Source organism: Cannabis sativa, chromosome 1, assembly GCF_029168945.1.
Source record: "Cannabis sativa cultivar Pink pepper isolate KNU-18-1 chromosome 1, ASM2916894v1, whole genome shotgun sequence".
NCBI classification, from domain to species: Eukaryota; Viridiplantae; Streptophyta; class Magnoliopsida; order Rosales; family Cannabaceae; genus Cannabis; species Cannabis sativa.
Genome location: NC_083601.1, coordinates 5,334,377 through 5,345,048, shown reverse-complemented (window position 1 = coordinate 5,345,048; position 10,672 = coordinate 5,334,377). Strand labels below are relative to the sequence as shown.

General features: G+C 32.9%; 1 non-coding gene across 1 annotated transcript; it reads left to right on the top strand.

Moving 5' to 3' along the window:
- The first annotated feature begins 6,534 nt into the window (after positions 1-6,534).
- On the top strand, positions 6,535-6,641 carry LOC133033813 (small nucleolar RNA R71). Its single transcript, XR_009685875.1, has one exon. It is a non-coding gene; the product is annotated as a small nucleolar RNA R71 (small nucleolar RNA).
- Positions 6,642-10,672: the final 4,031 nt, after the last annotated feature.

The following is a 10,672-nucleotide window of genomic DNA, read 5'->3' as shown; positions in this document are numbered from 1 at the left end:
TCCTAGTATTAAACTAGAATTAATAATTAAGTTTCCTCTTTACTTAATTATTTATTTCTTGAATTTAATACATTTAATTAAATTGAAAATTTCAATATCTAAGTTGATTTTCATCGTGATACTTTAATATTGTTATTTTCATGTTATTTAATTAAAGTTGAAAATTATTTTAAGTTTGGAATCTTATTTCAGAATAACTTAAGTTTGAATAATTTTCAAAATATATTTTATTTTATTTTATTAATCATTTCCCAAAATTTTGAAATTGCATTTCTTTAATGCAGAATTTTCGAATTTTATTTGAAAACTAGATTAAAGTTGAAAATTATTTATTTAATTTTGGACCAACTTAAATCAATGACTTTTTCATTTAATGGTTAATTAAAATAAATGAACTAAAATATATTATAATTAGAAATTGGATTAATTAGTCATGAAAGTCTAGATAGATATTACCTGTTTTGCTTGAAGTATTTTTCTAGTGTATTTAATTAAATAGAAAATTAATATTTAAGTTGATTTTTTTAATCATGATACTTAAATATTTGAAATTTTTCTTAGATATTTAATAAAATAGGAAAATTATATTTTTTGTTGAAAATTAATTAATACATAAAATTAGAGTAATTTTCCAGGATTTATTTTATTTTATTTTAAAGCATTTTCGAAAATGCAATATATATTTATAGAAAATTAAATTTGAGTTGTAAATTAATTCAAATTAAAACAACTTAAATTGAATAATTTTTTAAATATTTATGGAAATTATTACTAAGATGGAAATAATTCACGTTATTTATCTATCTAAGTATAATTTATAAATATTAAATTAAAATTCATATTTTGAATTTTTCATTCTAAATTGGAAATTTTAATTAAATAAATATATATTTAAAATAAATGGATTAAAATAAATATTAGAAGAAAATACAACCCTTCATTAAATAATGAGCTTTATTATTATAAGGATATTTGATCTCCATTGTTGGTTTTACATAGCTATTGTTTTAGTGAGTAATCCTCCCTAATGGAGGAACGTTCATTAGCAAGTTAGCACCGTTTAATCTCGAAAGATAAGTAATCTTGTAAGTTTTTTTTTATATAGTTTATGACCACCCTAATGGTGGCGACTGTATAAGACTTGCAATAATATGAAACAATGGTGGAAGCTCATAAGATAGAATAGCCTTGACTCTCGCCTAAACGGGACAACGCGGATTTCAATCTTGATCGAATAAAAGGTTGCTAGAATGTTTGACATTTTAGATGAGCTGACAACTCTATTCAATGAATGATAGCTTGGACTCTCGCCTAAACGGGACACTGATATCAGTTTGTTGAAAACCTTGGAAATTATTTAGGATTGTGTGTTTTAGTATTTTCACTTGTCATTCCTACTTGCTATGTGCTTCATAATTTCTGAATTGTGTATGAATTTGTATTGAACCATGTTATTTTCTGTTATTAAATTGTAGTTTAATTTCGAATCTTCATTGTTGGTCTAACTTGATTTGTTTTTCTAATGAGATAAATCCCTAATGGATTTTCACCATTAGACTAACATAATAGTGTTAGATCTCGAAAGATAAATATTGTATATGCAACATCTAGCTGTTCATCAATTGATGACACCTTAGACTAGTATTTTACAATATGAAACAAGAAGATTGTATAAATAAGATTACTTTGACTCTCGCTAATCGGAGCATCGTTGGATTCTTATTTAAAACGAAATTATCCTAATTCCTCTTAGCTTATTCATTTTGAATTAGCTTAATGACATATCATTGGATGAATGGTCTATAAATCATATAAAGTCTTATTTTCTCTTAAGAAATTAGATGACGCATATGATTATATTCCCGGAATTCTATCCCTAAATGATATAAATCCTCAATCTTAGATATCTCCTACTTGTATAGGCAAATCATAAAGTTAGATTAGTAGTGGTGGTCCAAGAAAGAATTACTAATTATACAGTTACACTTTCACAAGTGTTTCATAACCATTTTCTTTCAATGGATTCAAACTGTATGAGTTTAGTATTCTGTGACCAGAATCCACTTGCACTATTCTAAGAACTCTTTGATATAACTAAACTTAAGTCATCAAAAGATACAACCACATATTTTATAAATCTAAGGCATTTGTATCTTGTTCATAGTGGTTTTGACAAGATCATTCTCTGCAAACAGTTAATATGCCTATATCCACTGAAATTAAGTTCATCTCATTCGCAGATGGATGTACATTCAGGGGTGGATATGAGTTTTCGTTGTATTCTTAAAACGATCACTCTAGATTTTACCTTATGCAAAAGAAATTTGAAATGTTTGAAAAATTTCATGAATTTCTAGCAATGGTAAGTGGTTAAAGATCTTGCGAACTGATAGGGGTGGAGAAAAAGTTAGTAGATATGCAGTTCAAAGATCATTAATTTGATTTTGAATTATATCCAAACTTACCTCCCCAGAAATTCGAGTTGCATATTGATGATTAGTTACTAGTCGTTGCCTAAATCCTTCTATGGTAATAAAATTTCAGAATGATGTAATGGTTGTATACTTAATGTAAATCATTACTAGATTCATGGATGACCTAATTGAAATCTTAAGAAAAGCTAGAACTGCTAACCTTGGTTTGCATGTTTGTTAGCTATTCTAAGTGATTAGGGGTGGATCATCCCATAGTCATTAGATAAGAAAGTGTTTGTTTAAACAAATACTACTTTTCTAAGAAAATGACTAAGTCTGAAAATAAAGTAGCAGATAAAGGAGATATTTTTTCTTGATTCCAAAAGTGTTCTATCATCTTATTTTACAAGATGATCCCACTGGCTCTGTTGTCTTAGCACAACTGAAGAGGTCTATACCATTTAGTTTTCTTAGACATAATTCACGGTACCTTGTTGTAGTGGGAGAGTTTCAAGGAACTTTACCTTCTTATGACTTGGAAGACACTAGTGATTAAAATCCATTGTGAGTTTAAACAAGTAATGGATTGTCAAGATAAGAAACTAAGAAGAAAGTCAAGAGAACTATAGTTTGATCCATTCACATGGAGTAACCTAAAGTTTTCTATTACAAGGACATGAAAGGAAATTTTCGTTCATAAGTCTATTCAATGGACTTAACAAAAATTCATGTTCCTAGTATTATAGGTATGAGTTTATCTAAACCTATGGCTTGTGGTATACCTGGAAATTACTTACTCTAATGCAAGCAGTGAGATGCTGATGCATTTTCTTTCCAATGGAAATCTATAGAAGCTTCACAACTTCTTAGATATAGATTTTATTTATCTAAGGAAAAGTCTCAACTATTCCAGAGAAGATAAAGCCATGAAAGAATTTCTTAAATCAACAGTGAGAGGTCTCAGATATGCTTTAGTATGCCTTAGACCAGACACCTGCTGTTGAGTGGGAGTAATGAGTAAGTATCAGATTAATCCAGGAGAGGAACATTGGAAGACAATCAAGTAAATTTTAAGATTAAGAAGAGGAACTATATGTTAGTCAATAAGGGTGTTTGTTTAAAACTCTTATACTACACCATATCAGATTTGAAGACTTGCCTTTGTGCTAGAAAGTCTGCTGATGAGATGGTGATTACTTTGGGGGTGGAGTAGCGATTTTGGAGAAGTGTAAAAACCTATCTGAAATCTCTTGGTCTACCAGAGAGAGACAGAATGTTAAAAGTTGCAGGAAAGATACTTATTCAGTCTAAGGAAAGTTCTATACATTTGTGGCACTGTTCCAACTTGCCTTAACTACTAGGGTTACTTCCTGAATAACCAAAGAGTAGTTGCCCAAAAGTATAGAATCCAGTATCCCAAGAAAGCAGACATATAGAGAGGAATTTCACAATATCAAGGATTTTGTGATTAAGGGAAAGTAATAGTGAAGAAAAGGTTGTTGTTAATTCAACCTGTCAGATCCTATTACGAGGAGTTTACTACTATTACACTTGATTGGTATATCAAGGTGTTAATGATTATTTGAAATGCATTTTTTGTTTTATATTAGTGCAAGTGGGAATTTGTTGGGTTTTATGCCCTAAATAAAAGTCATTTCATATAATCAGATTTACTTATTAATAAAGATCAGAAATAACATTTTATGTTGCATGGTTCACATGATTTATTTCATGATTATATGTATATAATGTATGAATTCTTTTTAAGTCCAGAACATATGAGTTGGTTAAAGATTATAGTGTTGTCAGCACAGTGGAATATAATCTTTATTATATGTTCAAAAGTTTATTCCCTAATTTTTCAGAACATTGGATTTAGACTGACATGGTATAATCAGCGATAGGTATTCTTACACCTTGGAAAAGTGTTATGTCCTTTCCAGGACATTGGCAAAGTTTACCAGTATCGGATGTATGGAGTATACATCGGAAGGGACCGATATTGAACTTTGATTAGATATGTTAAAATTTACCGTAATATCTATTCAATTCAATATCACCTGTTGATCCTAGATCACATGATCGAAATCCTGATATGGTTAGGCTCAATTTCAAGAGTGTTACTCGTGTTCTTTGATTTGTTAGTTAAGCCTAGTTTTGTATCAGGGTGATACGTACATTTTGGGAACACGGTAATGCAATTGAGTGGGAGCGCTAACATAAATATGGAATCTATAGCTTCTATTTGGCAAATAGAAGTAAAGGATGATTTCCTTCGAGCTTAACCAAACGAAGATAAATGGTGGAGATCTCATTTCACTTAGGTGAAATATCATTTATACAGGGTTAAGTGTTTTAAGGATAAAATACATTGTAGGGTGTGACGGTAATTTAATCCCTGTACAGTGTAAATCATCTATATAGAGGATCATTGATCACATTAGGGTTATAACAATGGATAACTAATGACGTGTCTATATCGTGGAACATATAGAACGTTTCTATATGACTGAGAGTGCAATTCCAAGTTCTAAGTGTGGATTCAATGAGGAATTAATAAGTTAGGGAATTTACTTGGTAAATTCGGTTCGACTTATTGGAAGCTCGGTTATATAGACCCATGGTCCCCATACTAGTTGAGACCATACTGCTTGTAAGACTCAGTTAATTGATTTTAATTAATCAATTAAAAATTCTAAAAGTTAGACTATGTCTACTTTATGAATTTTCACTAAGCAAGGGCAAAATTGTAAAGAAAAGAGATTTTAGGTTTATTTATTGATTAAGAGACTTTATATGTCTAAATTAATAAATATATTAAATGGCAATATTATTTGATAATTATTTCCAAGTTATTAAATAATTAGAATTGGCATTTAAAAGGTTGGCTTTTTTGAGAAAATGGGAATGGAAAATAACAAAATGGGAAAATTACAAAGTGAGGCCCAATACCCTTTGTATGGCCGGCCCTATGCATGAGAAATACCATTTGTAGTTTCCATTATTTTAATGCCATACAATTCTAACCTAAACCTAGAGGGTTTTCTATAAATAGAAAGTGTTGGCTTGAGGAAAATAAGATACACATCTTTAATCACTTTGTTTCTCTCAGAAAAAGCCTCACACGCCACCTTCTCTCTCTCTTTTCTTCTTTGTATTTTCGAAAATCCTTGAGTGATGAGTAGTGCCCACACACATCAAGTGGTATCTCAATCATAGTATGGAAGACTATGGAATTTCTGCATCAAAGAAGGAGAAAAGAAGATCCAAGTTCAGATCTTGGTGATGCTCTGCTACAGAAAGGAATCAAGGGCTAGAGATCTGAACGAAAGGAGTCATATTATTCCGCTGCACCCACTGTAAGGTTTTCTAACTTTATATGTGTTTATTTTCATTGTTTTAGAATTCATATTAGGTTGTTAATCCAACATACTTGTTAGTAAATCTAGATCCTGGTAAAATAATTTCCAACACAATTCTCCTTTGGATTGACTTCAGTAGTGCTAGGGAAGTTACCTTGAGTCCTGTTAGTGTTTTGAGAAGCCAATTGCTCCACTTTGTTTTCCAAGACTTAATGGATGACTTAATCTCTGTCATGAATTGTAGCAACATGTCTAATGGAGGATTAGACCCTACACTAGAGTCATGTTATTGTTGATGTTGGCTTTGTTGAGGATAAAACCCTTGTTGTTGCTGATTAAGAAACTGCTTCTGGAAGTTCTGCTGACGACCATAATTATTCTGATAGTTTCCAATGGCGTGGGCTTGCTCCATTGGCAAACTGTCGACATCTATAGGGCAGGTGTCAGTAGTATGAGGTCCTCCGCACAACTTGCAGACAACTTGAGCTTGTTTGGCTTGTGCAGTCACCAACTTTGTTAATGCCTCCACCTGGGCTGTCAACTTCGTGATTGCATCAACTTCTTGCATATCTGCAACCTTTTTAGTTGGGCCTCTTTCTGTTGACCATTGTTGATTAGTTATGGCCATTTCTTCAAGTAATTCAAAGGCCTCATTAGCACTTTTCCTCATGAAAGCTCCACCAGCGGCATCATCTATCAGTGTTCGGGTGTTGTTCAGTAATCCAGTATAGAAGTTATGCACTTGTAACCACTTTTCAATCCCATGGTTTGGGCACTTCCTTAATAAGTCCTTGAATCTCTCCCAGGCTTCATAAAGAGATTCGTCGTCATGTTGGGTGAAGTTGTTGATGTCAGCTCTCAGCTTGGCAATCTTCGCAGGAGGAAAGAATTTGGACAGGAATTTTAGGGCCAATTCCTCCCAAGTGTTGATTGATTGAGTTGGTAAAGAAACTAACCAACTTTTGGCTCGCTCCCTTAGTGAGAATGGGAACAACCTTAACCTAATGGCGTCATCGCTAACTCCATTCACCTTGAATTTCTGACACACCTCTTCGAAGTTGGCGAGGTGCATGTTTGGGTCTTCTGATGGCAGTCCCCCAAACTAGACTGAAGATTGGACCATCTGCAGTATGGCTGGATTGATTTCGAAATTGTTGGCATCGATGGCAGGTGGTCTTATACAAGATCTAGCCCCTGTCAAGTTAGGAAGCAAATAATCCCTCATGCTACGGTCATTGTTGCCATTATTGGTATTGTCAGCCATGACTTTGTTCAATCTCTACTGCCGCTCTTTCCAATCTCTTCCTTCTTCTGTTCTTTTTACAAGTCTTCTCTATTTCAAGTAATCTCACGATTGCACCTTGACTTAAACCTGACAAAGATAAGATTCTAAAACAAACAGGATTAGTACTATAATTGAAAAGAAAAACCAAATTAGAACAAAATTTAATTTTTAATAATATTAACTATCACTCCCCGGCAACGGCGCCAAAAACTTGTTGCGATAGTTTTGCACACGCAAGTGTACGTATCGTTTAAAGTAGTAGACACACTAGGAGTGAGGTCGATCCCACAGGGAGTGGAGTTAAGTACGTTAAAATTAAACTTTTACTTCTATTTGATTAAATAAAAGATAGGAAAAACAATGAAGTACAAGAAAAATAGTTGGAAGCAACGATTCGAGAAAATTGATAGTTAATAAACTAGGGTGTCGATTTCAATTATTTTTATTGAATATGGCTTAATATGATTATTTTCCTAATATTAATTCCTATGCAATAGCAGGTTTACTAAGGTAATTTATAGTCTTCTCAGATATATAAACCTCAATTACATGTAAACTTTCTACTCTCGTGATAAATTTAACATGCAACAGGCATTAAACACAGAAACCCTATAAGCTATCTAAACCATATAGGTACTCTCGTCCTATATCGAAATTCAATTCTATTCTACTATAGCATATTTGACACTCACTTCTCAGATCTCGCATCAAAATCATAAACAGTTAATTGGTGGCCAGACAATTAAAAATAATTAAGCACAAATAAAATAGAATACATAGAAATTAGGGGGAAAATAAATCAAATTAAAACCATAAAACAATGTTAAACAATATCCATCTAACCCTAATAAAGTGTTTAGTTACTCATGTTCATTGAAGCACAAATACACATATTAACTGATAGAAAAGAGATGAAAAATAGAGAAGAGAAGAAAAGAAGAATGTTGAAAACCCTGAGTAGTATGTCTCCAGTATTGCAGTTGATCTCTCTACTCTGTATCTGAACTCTCACTTTTTTTCTCTCTGAAATTGCTTGATGAAATCAACTCTCTTCTGCTCTTTATATAGGCATTCAGGGCCTAAAAAGATGGAAAAACGCACATGTTAAATGCCTATTCGAACTAGGAAACCCCCAACACCCACGTGAGATAAAAATACGATTTTTGTGCTGTTTAGGGAGACGAGCCGCGGCATGGTAAAGCCATGCCGCGGCCCGTGTTGGAAGTGATTTTTCTGCTGCGTCGACTGATAGTATTTTGGTGATAACCCTCTCAATATTGCTCGGAATTGGACAATTCAAGATGTTCCGGAAAGATAAAAGAGAGATCTAGAACTTTTATGTTTTGACTTTTTCCAAAATCTAATCAGAAGATCGTCGAATTCAGGCTTGAAGTTTCAGCTTTATTTTCTTACACATTCTTCTCTATTTTAAATATCATGATATTTTTATCTTTTTTCCATCTTTTTCTCTGATATTTTTCTAATCTTTTTCTCTTTTAAATCTGCACAAATAAAAGATAACAAGCGTAAAAATGCTCCAAACACGAATAAAACTCAATTAAAAATATACTAAACTTAATCTAAAATTAATACTAAAAATAACCTAACATTCAACAAGAAGGAGTTTCAGCACTAAAGAAGGAGAGAAAGAGATCCAGGTTCAGATCTTGATAATACTCTGGGACAGAAAGGATACAAGGGTTAGAGATCTGAACGGAAGGAATCATTATATTCCGCTGCACCCAATGTAAGGTTTTTAATACTTTATATGTGTTTATTTCATAATCGTTTTAGAAGTTCATATTTAGGGTGTTAATCAACATACTTGTGAGTAGATCTAAGATCCTGGTAAAATAATTTCCAACAAAAAGTTGTTAGGACAAAAGACACCAACCTTGTCTTTTTGGGCTAATTAATTATTTAATTAATTTAATTAGGAAAATATCTAATTTAAAAAGGGGAAATTTTATTTAATATTCTTAAAAAATATCCCAATTTAAAAAAAAAAACCTTTTTAATTATTTTATACAATACAATTCTATTAACTTCCCACTTTACCCAAAATACTCTTATTATTTTTTTTTTCAAAACATAAAAAATAAATAAATGAAATACCATTGTATTAACATCCCCATCAGCCACCCCATCAACCATGATACAACTCACCCCCCCCCCCCTTTCTCATCTCCATTAATAGCTCCTCTCCATTTTTTTTTTCAAAAAACAAAATAAAATAAAGCCCTCCTCCCTTCTCTCTAGCTCCGCCGCTTACACCCCTTGAGGACGTCTGACCAGCCAACTCGCACCAGCCCAACCCCCGTGAAGGACGTCGGCCATCCTTCACGCCTCATTCCAACCACCGTGTCGCCCCTCCTCGACCTCCCTTTCATTGTGGATTAATGGGTAAGTGTTTTTTTAAAATATTTGTTAAATAATTGTAAAAGTATAGCATATTTCGGTAGATCTATGAGGTTGTTCGTAGAATTTTTGTTGAAATCGTGAGATCTCTTTTTTCAGAGTATTTTGGGTTTTGTATTTATCTCGATTGGCTATTAATAAGTTCTCGAAAGGCTCTCGAAGCATGTTCCAAGATCGGGGATGATCTTTCTCGAATGCTTTTTGATATATTTTTTATAGGCTCTTGAAGTCAATCTTTATCGATATGATATCGATGATATGTCGACATTTTTATTGAGTGTCTCAACTGCCTCAATGTCATGACATTATATCGATAGAATATTGACACTTTGTTGATTTTTCTCACTGCTCGAAATCTTGACACTTTTTATCGATGGGATATCAATGAGATGTTGATAGGTTGTCGATTATATTAAATTTCTCTATTTTTAGAATTGTTCCCTAACGAACCTTTTGTTGTTTCAAATTGCAGGATCAATTGTGTTGCTTGTTATATCGTACGATGATGTTTGGTGTGTTGAGGGTTTTAATTGGGTTTATAAAGCTGAAGGCAGTTTGACGTTGAAAGTTAGAACTGACACAACCATACAACAATTGCGTCAGATTTTATATGAAGAGTTGGAGGTTGATCCTTTGGCGTATGATTTGAAATTAGAGATTTATTCCTTGTACATGAAGAGATAAATGATTCCGCCAGGAGTTATTAAGAAAGAACGCCAACTAAGAACGTTCTTAGAGATGAGGGCAACAATATTAAACACAGATTTTATGCCATTATTTGTGACTAAGGTGAGAAAAATTGGGACTTGGGAGCCTACCCCGCCTACTAATCCTCTCCCTCTAAGTGTGGTATGGTCTTTCGTTTCTGAAACAGACGTTGGAATTGGTGTGAATGAAGAGGTTCCTACCAATGTAGATCAACAGCAAGAAGCAGCATGAATTCAATTTGAGGAGTTTGATACTCCCTCTACAATAATGATCCTATTGTAGGTTTGAATATGAATGATGAACATGATTTGGTAGTCGATGAAGCCGTAGCAGTACCTTCCTTGAGGTTAGAGTTTGCACCGAGAAACCATGGTACACAGCGAGAACAGCAACCCTGTAATGAAAATCACAATACACCTAAACTAGCAGTAGTTGACAAGGCAGATCTGAAGAACATGATCCTCCTCATCATGCACCCTTCTCAA